The sequence below is a fragment of the Alosa pseudoharengus genome, unplaced genomic scaffold (assembly GCF_046254945.1).
Source record: "Alosa pseudoharengus isolate Yale_2024_CS ecotype anadromous, Long Island Sound unplaced genomic scaffold, YU_APseudo_1.1 YU_APseudo_1.1_scf_19, whole genome shotgun sequence".
NCBI classification, from domain to species: domain Eukaryota; kingdom Metazoa; phylum Chordata; class Actinopteri; order Clupeiformes; family Clupeidae; genus Alosa; species Alosa pseudoharengus.
This window is the reverse complement of record NW_027468657.1, coordinates 21,607,274-21,621,597: the sequence shown is the minus strand read 5'-3', so window position 1 is coordinate 21,621,597 and position 14,324 is coordinate 21,607,274.

Below are 14,324 nucleotides of genomic sequence, written 5' to 3'. Positions count from 1 at the left end.
TGTCCTGTAACACCCAGACACTGTCCCGAGACAGTTAGACACTGTCCCGTGACACCCATGACTGTCCTGTAACACCCAGACACTGTCTCGTGACACCTATGACTGTCCTGTGACACCTAGACACTGTCCCGTGACACCTATGACTGTCCTGTAACACCCAGACACTGTCCCGTGACACCTATGACTGTCCTGTAACATCCAGACACTGTCCTGAGACAGTTAGCTACTGTCCTGTGACACCAAGCCACTGTCCTGTGACACCAATGACAAATGTTCCAAATGTGAACCACTTTGAGCTGCATTCTGTGAATGAAAGGTGCTATAATTAATTATATTTATAATTATTATAATAATTATTATAATTATTATTATGTAGAATCATTTATGTCTTTGAATCATTGTGTGTGTGTGTGTGTGTGTGTGTGTGTGTGTGTGTATGTATGTATGTATGTATGTATCTTTTTATTTGTTTTGTTTTAGATAAAATATAAAGCTTATTAATTGTTTTACATAAAATTGTACATGTAAAAATCCTTTTTTGCTTTATGACTTTTTAAGTTTTAAAGTTGTTTGTTAGAATTTTTAATAAAGATGACTTGTGCTTTAAAGTAGTAGCTCTGGATTTGTGTTTTGTTATCAAGTAATGTTCAAGCACAGCTGGCATTCAGCCAACACTCAGTCAGATCAGTTAGTGTGTGGGCCAGTGCATGCCCAGGGACCCAGGCAACCCTCAGCCAACACTTTGATAAACAATAACACCCACACCTGGGCCGACAGACAGACAGACAGACAGACAGATAGATGCTTTATTTGTATGAAGATAACAAAATATCAACTCAGGTCTCAGTGCAGACCAAGTACTATAGTGAATAATAAATAAATACAATATAACATAACATAAGTGCTTGTTTATGGAAGTCCACAACAACCATCTCCTTGGTCTTGGTGAGTTTGTTTTCCTTGCATAACAAAACAATAAGTCATTTTACGGCGTTTTGGCCACACTTGGGGCAGAGCAAATCTTTATGTCAGTTTCCACTGATTGGGCCATGGGCATGGGCAGGGATGGGCAGTATTTCTAATACATGTGTTTAAAATATGTATTTCAAATACAAAATACTATTTTGTCATTTGTATTTTATTGAGATAATGAAAATGCCTTCGTATTTTGTATCAAAATACTTCAGTGTTGCGTATTTTTGTATTTTCAAAATACTTTAAAATACTTTCTGTGAAACACTGTGATGACATCTATCTAACTATCTATACTGTAAAGCACGAAATGTCTGTCTCTGTCTGTTTGTGGCACCCTTGCATGGTCAAGCTGGAATGATTAACAGGCCCCATAACAACTATATAAAAAATATTTTATATATATAAAAAATAGTCTGAATGCAACACTGTCTGAGAAGTTAGTTGTGCTCAAAGGCATCAACTGAGGAAACACGACTAGCTAAGGTTACACACACTCCTTTGCTCACACAAGGACAGCAGAAGGACTTGAATTCACAAGTTTATATTGCAACACTTGAGTTTGATATTTTCCTTTCTTTTTTCTGTTTTACAGGTTTTTTTTCTAGACTTTAAATTTGTCTATGTTCTCTGACCTGTGAAATATTTCAGTGCTATGGTAACTTGACAAGATACCTCAAACAAGGACATTTCCAATTTTGCACATTTTAAATAACAAATGATTGATAATGTCATAATAATTGGCTTCTAATTGGCTCAACTGATTGGATGGTATTAATGTGACAACCTGATTTTTATTTTTACTTTTTTTTGTATTTACATTGATAGAAGTTGTGCACACACCATCAGGTGTATACAAAATTATTCAACTGTGATGAAACTCACCATAAGTGTGGTAATGATGTGGTTATATAACTTAAAAGGTTAAAATGCTACCTAGTTTAAATTTCTAAATCAGTCATCTATTTGGATTGTTTGTCTTTCAGTTATTGTCACTGATTCATAGTGGGCAATCTATTACACCAACTGGTTGGAAAGTGCAACAGTTGTGGAGTCGGCATTGCATGTCGCTGCAAAACAGTACATCTCCAAACTTATAAACAGTAACTGTCAAATAAGGAATTTGAAGATGACATCCGAAAAGCATTAGATTGCATAGAAAACTGATTGATATGAATACACTGTACAGTTTATGTAGTAATAATGCACTGGTTATGAATAACAACTATTTTAAGTAAACATACAATTAGTAATGCAAAAAGTTTTTGTTCTAAGATTTATTTCTCTTTTGTGGCCCCAATTAGTCCAGGAAACTGGCAAAAATGATACAGACTGCCATAATCTGTGATGAAGATATCATAGATGTTGACCTTGTGCTCGACGTAATGATGCCTGAGGTAAGGAAATGTGAATATAAAAGCCATGTCATATTATGATCAGTGTGGTTTCTCCAGAATAAATAAACCAAACCATACCAAACATGCATATTGTCACTACATTCTCATGCTATTTCCAATTTGAAATCTGTTTGCATTTGAAGGTTTCCATTAACATTGTCACGAACCACGAGGGTTTCTGCAGGTTTCTGGAGAGGTTCATGTCCATGCATCCGGCATTGGAGTAACAAGCATTGCTGTTTTTTTCTGTATTTATACATTCTTTTTTAATGTATTAGTTGTTTATTTATTTATTTATGTCTTATTGGATTTCAATTTATTATCTTCATTTCATTATTTACAAGGATACAAGGATACAAGGAAGTTAATTGTCACATGCATATAGTTACTGGAAGTAAGAAATGCAGTGAAATTATGTCTGGTGTCAGCCTATTTGTGCATTTATGGGGGGGGGGGGGTAAAAAGTGCAGTAGAAGAGGGGTTTAGTAGATTAAGTGGCAAGGGCTGCATAAAAAAGGTGGGGGAGGATTGGGATTGGGTGGGGGGCACCAACAAGGAGCACCCAAGAGCAACAGGGGCAAGGAAAAACTCCCTTACCAAGGAAGAAACCTTGGGCAGATCCACGGCTCAAGGGGCTAACCCAACTGCCAGGGGTCTTGGTGTGTGTGTTGGGGGGATGACAGGGGAGATGGGATAGTGTGCTGTGTATGTGGGGAGAGGGCAGTGTGCAATATGTGTGTTGGAGAAGCTTCCTCATGAGACAATGTGCTGTGTATTGGGGGGGGGGGGGGGGGGCAGTGTGCTGTAAGTATGTTGGGGATGTGTGTTGGAGAAGCTTCCTGATGAAATAATGTGCTGTGTATGTAGGGGGGGGGGGGGGGGGGGGCAGGGACTTACTATTGCAAGCAGAGTACTGTATGTATGATGTATGTGAGTGATGACAGTGAAGATGTGTGTGTGGGCGGGAGGGGAGTGGAGCAGTGACTGTGTGTGTGTGTGTGTGTGTAGTGTGTGTGTGGGCAGTGTGCTGTAAGTATGTTGGGGATGTGTATTGGAGAAGCTTCCTGATGAAATAATGTGCTGTGTATGTAGGGGGGGGGGCAGGGACTTACTATTGCAAGCAGAGTACTGTATGTATGATGTATGTGAGTGATGACAGTGAAGATATGTGTGTGGGCGGGAGGGGAGTGGAGCAGTGACTGTGTGTGTGTGTGTGTGTGTAGTGTGTGTGTGGGTAGGTGGGGGAAGTGTGCTGTAAGTATGTAGAGGATGTGTGTTGGAGAAGATCCTGAAGACAGTGTGCTGTGTATGTAGGGGGGGGGGGCAGTGTGCAGCAAGTATGTAGAGGAGGCTTACTGTAGCAAGCAGTGTGCTGTATGTATGTGAAGTGATGACAGTGATGATGTAAGTGTGTGTGTTGGGGATGGGGGTGGGGTGGGGGTGGGGGGGGCAGAAGGCTAAACCTTCTGGGGGGATGACAGGGGAGATGGGAGTTCAGGGGCAGAAGGCTAGGCAATCAAGGACATGGGTAGATGGAGGAGAAATCAAAAATAATAAATAAAAAGTTCAATGGAGATGTGCAAAAGTTGGAGAAAGTCAGATATGTGTGTGTGTGTGTGTGTTTTGACGTGTGATGAAATAAGAAAATAAATAAAAGGTCTGTAGCATAGGGAGAGGGATGTAAAAGTGCTAAAAGTCTTGTAGGTGTGTGTGTGTGTGTGGGGGGGGGGGGGGCAGTGTGCAGCAAGTATGTAGAGGAGGCTTACTGTAGCAAGCAGTGTGCTGTATGTATGTGAAGTGATGACAGTGATGATGTAAGTGTGTGTGTTGGGGATGGGGGTGGGGTGGGGGGTGGGGGGGCAGAAAGGCTAGGCAATCAAGGACATGGGTAGATGGAGGAGAAATCAAAAATAATAATAAAAAGTTCTATGGAGATATGCAAAAGTTGGAGAAAGTCAGATATGTGTGTGTGTGTGTGTGTGTGTGTGTGTGTTTGTAAAATAAATAAAATAAATAAAAGGTCTATAGCTTAGGGAGAGGGATGTAAAAGTGCTAAAAGTCTTGTAGGTGTGTGTGGGGGGTGGGGGGGTCATGAGTGCTGAGTAGTGAATGAGTGCAAAGTCAGTATAGTGTGAGTTCAGAGTTGGGAAATGTTTGAGAGTGCTGAGGAGTGAATGTGTGCAAAGTCAGTATAGTGTGAGTTCAGAGTTCGGATGGCCTGGGGATAAAAACTTCTCCTAAGTCTCTCAGTTCTGGCTTTGTGACTACATAGGCGTCTTCTTGATTTCAGTGGTAGGAATAATCCATTGTTAGGATGAGAAGAGTCCTTCAGTACTCTTAGGAGTACTCTTCTGGAATAGATATCTTGTAGAGCAGGGAGTTGAGTTCTTATTGTACGTTCAGCTGAGCGCACTACTCTCTGCAGAGTACTACAATCTCTAACTGTGGAGTTCCCATACCAGGTGATGATGCTACCAGTTAGAACACTCTCAACCGCTGAAGTGTAGAAGGCCTTCATGATGGATGTAGAAACTTTGAATTTCCTTAGCTGACGAAGGAAGTAGAGTCGTTGTCTGGACTTCTTCAGAACATATTGAGTGTTAACAGTCCATGTTAAGTCTTCAGTAATGTGGACACCAAGGTATTTAAAACTTGTTACTATATGTGTGTACTGGGGAAATCTGATTTTTTTTGGTGTTAAGTTTATGGTGTATTTTGTTCTGAGAGAAAACTGAACCATGCAAGGTTTTCCGTATTTAGATTTACAAAGCTTTTTTGTTTAAAAGGTTTTTTGTTCTTATGTTTAGAATTAAAATGTGTTCTCCAAAACTGTCCAGTTGTCTGTTTTTGTGATCATCTACCCATGGATGGCTACAACATTTGGTTAAGCAAGCCTATGACTTAACAGACCTGGGGGGTATTCCAAGTACATGGTTTAGTGATAAACCTGGGTAACTTAACTCAGAGTAAGTGATAAACCTCCTACAACAAGAGCCCTATGGTATTGTTTTGTTAGGAGAATGAAGCCATACAGCTCTTCTATTAGGAGGTTTACCACCTACTCTGTGTTAACTAACCCAGGTTTGTCACTAAACCTCGTACTTGGAATACCCCCCTGGTAAGATGCCTAAATATTTACACATTTGCCTATAATAATTATCTAAACAATTATTATTTATTCTTAAAATATTTGCTGGCACAAGGAGTTTCATTAATTATATTTCCCTTTATGCGTGCATGACGATAAACTACTTGAACTTGAACTAATGCTGCTTGTGGAATATCAACAATATACATTAAGTGTTTAATATACGTAGGCTATTTGTTGTAAGTAAAAAGTGATTTATATATTTCTTGGTTACAAGTAGCCTAGGCTAGCCTACAAGTTAATAACAAATAGAACAGAAAGAGGTGGAAGGTAGCCTAATAGGCCTAGGTGGCATAACAAACATTTCAACAAAACAAAACATTTCCAAAGCAACTGAGGTCGACAACGGATACTTGTGTTTTTATTTGGCGTTTTACCTAACTTTCCACGAGACAACCATCATGACAGCGCTACACACCTAGCACACATACCTTTACACAAGACAGTTCTGCAAGGCACAACGTAACTTAAGCAAGACAATGCTGGATAAACAAAAACATGTTTTACAGCAGAATAATATTGGCCAGACGTCGCCCTACATTCAGCGTTGTAAGTTAATAACCCACTTTCTACAAGCCACGTGTCTTCCTAACATCCCGTTATTGAAATTGTATTTTCCAACGAAACAAATAAAGACAAAAAATAGCTTTGTTCGTGATCTGTCTAGAATCTTTGATACCACTAGCCAACTTCCGCAATACAGTGCCACAAGATAGTACGCGACTTCCGCAAGACAGTGCCGCGAGACACTACGCAACATCCGCAAGACAGAGAACAGGACAAAAGTACGGTACAGTACAGTTTCGGCTCTAACCGCCTCTCGTGTCAGTGTCGGCCCATTCAAGGGTGCCTCAGCCGACCTGAAACTCCGCCGACAGTGGCAGCACTCAGCCAGGATCGGGCCGACTGTGTTTACTGTGCTTCAGCCGACTCGGACCTCAGCCGACACTGCCAGCACTCAGCCAGAATCGGGCCGACTATGCTTGCTATCTGGGTAGGTTCTGTCATGCATATTAGGCTAGCTTTTGCCAATGAAAATGAATGCGAAATAAAAAGAAAACAGTCCTGCTCCTAACTGAAGAAACGTTTACGTTAACAGTTACCAACAATGTTAACAACTAACTCAGTTTCACTGTTGCAAGTACAAAGTTGGCTGTAAATATGCTTCGCCATATAAAATTTTAACTAACCAGCTAGCTTTGTGATAACAAAATCTTACCTTTTATGTGTTTAGTCCACTGAAAGTTATCCACATATCAAACGATTAAATCCACAGTTATGGAGGAATTGTTTTGGGGAAGCAGTTGCACTTTATCCCACTTTTGCTGCCCTTTTTAAAATTAAACCACTTAAATCCATAGCCTAGATGAGCATTGCGCATAACGTACAACTATATTGACATGATGGTAAAGCTAAATGCCCAAGACACGTCACGTCATAAAAGTTGTAGGCTACAAACTTCATGACAGCTCGTTCGTGGTGTTGCCTAGTGCTGCCTAATTGAAATGGTATAGGCAAGGTTTATCTTATATTAGGTTATTATGTGTGACACATTTCAGTAGGATTAAAAGAAAGCCAAAATAAATATTCATCATCATCATCATGGCTGCATTTCCAGTATTGGCGATAAGTAGTCGCTTGTCCACTAGATGGCGCATCATTGCAGTGAGACGTAATTTTGTTGGAAGTTAAACGTGGGTTGGAATAACAATGGACGCTTCCTACAAGGACTATAGTTTACCGCAGAGAACGTCTAATAAGGATAGGATGATGTTCACATGAAATGTAATTCCCATTTCTTCTTGAAGCCGAAATAAATCTGAGGATGTTTATCGGACATGCTTGGTTTTTACTGCAGGTACGTTAATCTTATAATATCAATAAGGACCTAGGTAATGTTACCGTTAGCGTTGGTTGAGTGATGGAGGCCAATTTGATTGATTGCATTTGTAGAAAACTATAAATGCGGTTATACCAAGCAAATTGATAGCAGCACTGTAATTGTATCTTTCGACTGTCATTTGTTGCACGTGCTACAAAAATCATTCTGTGCAATGGAAGATTTACCAACGTTACACCGGTCTGATACAGTTTTGCCTATACATGCGTGAGACTGAGACGCCTGTTTATTTTGTTTTAAGTGCGTGCAGGGTGTGAGAGGGGAATCGATGTGCTTTGATGTGTCCGCTTGATACTGTAAGGCGTAAGCCATTGGTTTCCAAAGGAGATTTTATTTGTGTCGCCAGCATAGCCTATTGACAATTTATGTTGTAAATAGGCCTACCTTATAAGCCTACCTGTAGCTTAGGGAAGCTAACAGCTTTCTATTAGGATCTAGTTTGTTAGTTACAGTTTTGTCATAACTCCTTGATGCATTTTTGCATTTAGAATAGCCAGAGCGTGAACAATATCGGGTGCCTATGGACTAGGCTTGGTCCCAGCCTGATCTGCCCGCTATTTATTTTTTGATTTCTTGAAGATTGAGCTTGGTCTGGTGAAAGCCAGACTAGCCATGGACCTCAGTTACACAATGCAAGGGAACATGAATCAGCCTATATTTGCACGAACAATAACGGACAACAGCTCTTCAACTTTGGCCCGTTAAAATGTGTATGAACAGTCTAGCGACGCATTTCATCAAGGCCCATTTGGACATGTCAGTTATTTGCACCACTAGATGTAAAACAGCATTTCGTTTCAGACTACTGTTACTTAATTTGTGCATTAACAATAACGTTTCAGACTACTGTTACTTAATTTGTGCATTGACAATAAAGTATTACATGAACTAAAGATGACTAAAATCTTATGTAGAAGAAGAAACATTCACAAAAAAATCCATCCATCCAAAAATGACCTTTGTTTTTGATAGCTGTTGAAAACGGCATGGAACTGACAGAGATGTTTTTGTTTATAAATAAATAAATAAATAAATAACATTATGCTGATACCTTTTGCTTTTCCCAAATACAATGTAGCCTACAGGTGTAAGTGACCTTTCATCAATCCAGTTGCAATGGATGAACTGTCATGAACTGCCCTACTTGTGATTGTTTAGAGATTTTAAAGGTTTTATAACAATGCTACATCTTCTTTGGCTATTCTACAATCTATTCACCTTTTCAGCACCAGTAGGCTACTTTCTGTGCAGCGGCACACACACACTCAGGCATGCCAAACAAGCATACACAAAAGTTTCAAGAGTGGGGGATGGAGTAAAATATGGAGACAAATTGAAGTGTGATTTATTTTCGCGGAACGGATGTACAGGACTGAGCGGCGGTCATATTTTGTACCGCTATGCGGTACATCTAGTTTGATAAGGAACTGATAAAAACTGAGCAGCAGAAAAGCTGTCATAGTCGATACATAAATAGTTTATTATTATAATTAGGTTATTAATAGCCTACTATTACTTTACTACTATTACTGTTGTTACTGTTATTATTATTATTATTCGGATGAGCCAATAATGTAAATCTGAGTCTGAAATGTTGGCTACGAACAGTCTGTAACTGCACTGCTGCTATTATAAATTGTTAACTTTCGGGAACTATTTGAGGCTTCCATTAGCCGCCATTGTTGAAAAAAAATTGAACATTAGCGTCAATGGAGTTGTCGCAACTCTACCTTTATATGGCTCTGGGCTAGCCTACTAGACTGTTCTCACGTTGCAGCGCTTTACTTATATAAAGTAGCATTAATCAATATGAGGGGCAGAGGGGGATAAATGTTGTCCCCCCCGGCGATGAAAATAATTAAGCAGAGGGGAGGATATCAAGACCAGAGGGGGGGAAATCCTACCCATCCCCCCCTACAAATCGCACCCTGGGTGTACGGTCACTAAATGTACACATAAATTAATTTATTGTATGGCCCCCCCATGAACGAAAGTCCACGAAACGTGGCATGCATTCGGAGGGTGTCATAATGATCCTACACTTTCAATTTGGTGCAGTTTTGACCATGTCAGCCAGAGATATTGTGATTAAAACAACTAATTTTTTGCTTTTTAATTTTTAACTAGGTGGCGTTATACATGAAATACTGTAAGTGGTAATGGGATGGGTTGACATGGCCCCTTAAGACCAACATACAAAAAAAGGTGGTCCTCCTAGGCCCTACGGTTCTCGAGATATTCACAGAAAATCGTGTCCGGCCACCTACAGGCCAGTTGGTGTACAGTAACATAAATTAATTTATTGTATGGCCCCCCATGAACGGAATTCCACAAAACTTGGCGTGCATTCAGAGGGTGTCATAATGATCCTACAATTCCAATTTCGTGCAGTTTTGACCATGTTAGGTCACAGATACCTGCGATTACAACACCTAATTTTTACTTTTTTGTTTTTAACTAGGTGGCGCTATACATGAAATGCGTGGTTATGGAATGGGTTGACATGGCCCCTTAAGATCAATATACAAAAAAGGTGGTCCTCCTAAACCTTACGGTTCTCGAGATATTCACAGAAAACTGTGTCTGCCCTACCCTCCTTTCGGGGTGTCCAGTCCAGCGGGGGGGCTACAGATGAAAACGAAAAACGATGGTTCCATGCTATCCATGTGGGGCTACATGCCCACCAAGTTTCGTGTACCCCGGTCATGCGAAAAAGAAAAAGAAAAAAAAAAAATCTTACTAAACCTATATGACTTTGTGGTCATAATAATAACAGTGGGTCTAATTCTATGTGATAATGTGTAGTAGGCAGTGGAATAACTATTGGTTTCCATTTGCGGTGACTGCTGACTGAGATAAGGGGTGAGATTAAATAGATCCTGGAACTTAGCCTGGTCTGGAGCAGGCTAGCTCCACAGAATAAATCTCCATGGTAACTTTTACCATAACATATCCTATTGCCCCCTATCCCGCATTTGTGCAAACGGATCACGGATAAATTGAGCCAGGATAACCAAGATATCCTGGTTTAATCCCTTATCCTAGTTTTGTGCAACAAGCCCCTGGTCTCTAGCCTGGGTGCCATTCCGAACTTAGTCCCGCCCCACGGGAAGTTCGGTCTGGCATTGCTCCATTGTGGGGCAAGTATGCTCGCCCTAAATCGGGCGGACCAATCAAATCAGACTTTACGATGATGGACAGGTGAGCAACAGCACCTGGTCTATCACGTCATCTGAGCACGCTTAGATTAGGCTTATGTTTGAAACAAAAACGCTGTGGCTAGAAGGATTACATGGCTTTTAAGACCCCATATGGAAAATTCATATTATTATGACCGCCGCGCAGCGAAGCGGCGGTCATATAGGTTTAGTCAGATTTGTTTTTTTTTTTTTTTTTTTTTTTTTTCGCATGTCCAAATTTCTGTCAATGATTCCCGGGACACTGAAAGACCGGGGTAGACGAAACTTGGTGGGCATGTAACCCCATATGGATAGCATGGAACCATCGTTTTTCGTTTTGATCTGTAGCCCCCCCGCTGTACTGCACCCCCCGAAAGGAGGGTAGGGCAGACACAGTTTTCTGTGAATATCTCGAGAACCGTAAGGTTTAGGAGGACCATTTTTTTTTGTATGTTGATCTCAAGGGGCCATGTCAACCCATTCCATAACCACTCATTTCATGTATAGCGCCACCTAGTTAAACACAAAAAAGTAAAAAGGAGGTGTTGTAATCGCAGGTATCTGTGACCTAACATAGTCAAAACTGCACGAAATTGGAAGTGTAGGATCATTATGACACCCTCTGAATGCACGCCAAGTTTCGTGGAATTCCGTTCATGGGGGGCCACACAATAAATTAATTTATGTTACTATACACCAACTGGCCTGTAGGTGGCCGGAGACAGTTTTCTGTGAATATCTCGAGAACCGTAGGGCCTAGGAGGTCCACCTTTTTTTTGTATGTTGATCTCAAGGGGCCATGTCAACCCATCCCATTACCACTTATTTCATGTATAGCGCCACCTAGTTAAAAATTAAAAAGCAAAAAATTAGGTGTTTTCATCACAATATCTCTGGCTGACATGGTCAAAACTGCACGAAATTGAAAGTGTAGGATCATTATGACACCCTCCGAATGCATGCCAAGTTTTGTGTACTTTCGTTCATGGGGGGCCTTACAATAAAACAATTTATGTGTACATTTAGTGACGTACACCAACAAGGATTCCCGGGACACTGAAAGACCGGGGTACACAAAACTTGGTGGGCATGTACCCCCACATGGATAGCATGGAACTGTCATTTTTCATTTTGATCTGTAGCCCCCCCGCTGGACTGGACCCCCCGAAAGGAGGGTAGGCCAGACACAGTTCTCTGTGAATATCTTGAGAACTGTAGGGCCTAGGATGACCATTTTTTCCGTATATTTGCCTCCAGGGGTCATGTTAGCCCAGTTAATGTGCACACATGTGCACAAACAGATACACACACACACACACATTCACAGTAATCATGACACATACTCACACAGTAGACATATGTACGCTTCCATGCACAGGCACATACGCAGGCACGCACACACACACACACACACACACACACACACACACACACACACACACACACACACACTCACACACACACACAACATAAACATAACACAAACAATCAAGAATTTCTCATAATTATGAACAGGCAAGATGGAGGTGGGGTTGTATAAAATGAATTTTACATGTGAAATCTATGAACTAATCATGTTTTGGTACTTGTTGTCTAGCAGATACCAGTGAGAATTGAGTGTGGATAATGCAATTTAGTGAGACAGTTAGAATCATATAGGCAGAATATATAGGCAACAGAATTATTAAAAAAAACGGAGGGGATATAAAAGAAGAAGGATGGTTCGTGTGTTTTCTTCCTACACCTCACAGTAAGCTATTTTGTTGCTCTGATTGGTTAGGTCTATCCAATTGAGTGCAGAGGCATTCCCCCCCTGTATCGGTTGGAACACGCCCCATAATTACGTCCCAATGGAGCAGTATCAGACTCATATTCTGACTAGAATTTGAGTATGACAACGTCAGGCTACCTGGTCTCCTCAGTTCCTAAACATTTACAGAATTTAGTTAAATGAAAAGGTGAAGCAGCACAGTGGTAAACATGATCCTGTCCCAACTTTTTTTGAAACATGTTGCTGGCAACAAATTCAAAATTAACATAGGCCTATATTTTCCATGAAATAGCCTACATTTTCATTTTCAACATTTTAATGTGGGTCTGGCTCGTCAGGCTAGCTAAATGCCATTTCTGGGCACCACTTGCTGACCTACTAAGTTTATATTTCGGCCAACATTTTAGCAATGTATTCATCCAAAACCATTAATTGTTGAATAACAATTAGCCAAGTAAGACTTTGAATTCATGTTTATAGGCTTAATCACTGATTTGAATGGCTTTAGAGAGACGTTTTAATTAACAACTGCACATCCTGTCCTTTTAAAAGTACAATGTATGTATGCAGAATGCTTTGTAACTGTTAAACAATGACAGAGAATAATAAGAGACAAATAAAAGGGATATTAAGTTCAGTTTTGAAAGCCATCTGTATCAATAACTGTATCTTGTCCTTTTACAAATACAATGTTTGCAAAAATCTTGCAACTTGACATTATTGTGTTATGGTGTCTCTGTTCTGGTGCAGTGGTTCTTAAACTAGGGGTCGCCAAAAATAATTTGCAGCTGAATTACATTTTTCTCAAGGTTTTTAGGCCAACATGTTTTAAAAACTGGGATATTCAGTAGCCTAAGGTGTAGGCTTTACAATTCACAGTGTTTCCATAATGTTCATCCGAAATGCTCAAATATCTACCTGTGCCTTTTGCAATGATGAGCTTGATGATGTGCGTAACCTTAGTGCCAGATCACTATGCAGCCTTTTTTTTGGGCCTACATTGGATGAGTTCTAGTTATCCTTTGGACGTAATAAATGAGATTGTCAAAGGCTGCCATTGATATTAATGTCTTAGGTGTTGCCTGTTATGAGGCGGGAGGTCACAGCTCGAATTTGTCTAGAGGTTAAACTAAACTAAAGCCTCCCAGCAACACAACATAAAACAAACCACACAAAGGACCTAACTGCTTCCCACATGCTAGCCCTACTTGTGGTGCAGAACTTGGTAGTAGGTCCTAACCAGGTGTGAATACATGTGTGTGTCAGCTTGGCAGGAGCCTCAGAGAGCGGTCAACATACCTGTGGCGTGCTGGCACTCTCTGCCCGGTACTCCTCGTTATGCTGGGACAGCGCAAGCATCCTTGTTGGTGTTAAGTTCTAGTTTTTATTCTAGTATCCAAAATTGGTTCAAAATCCAAACAGAAATGCATAATCCAAATGCCACAGGCTACACAAAGGTGGCTACAAAGGATTGAGAAACTAGGCCCTGCTCCTCTAGCAGGCCTAAAAACCAAATGTCTCAATCTCCTGATTGAAAGGACACGTGTGACTTTACCCAATTTGCCACATATAGTGACATCACTGAAGCCCCGCCTGTCAATTAGTGCTATCCCTACCATGTGACCCTAACCTATCCTTACACTATTCGAGATGAAAAAAGTCCTTTTAGGCAAGTCCTCCCACGCGGCGGCCATATTGCAATGCTTTTTCAGCTTTTTGGGCAAGATCACAACACATGATTGGCACAATGTATTCACAACACACCACATGATTGGCACAATGTATTCACATGTCGACTTATTGCTGCGGAAGGGGCGGATATGTGTAGACAACTGCCATATTGGCGTTACAAACTAACCCCATGCATTTCTATGGAGGATTTTTTGAGTGCTGTGTCTCCTCATTAGAAAGTCTCTGCTGTGACTGACTTCATATGTCAACGTGAACTTCTGGCTGG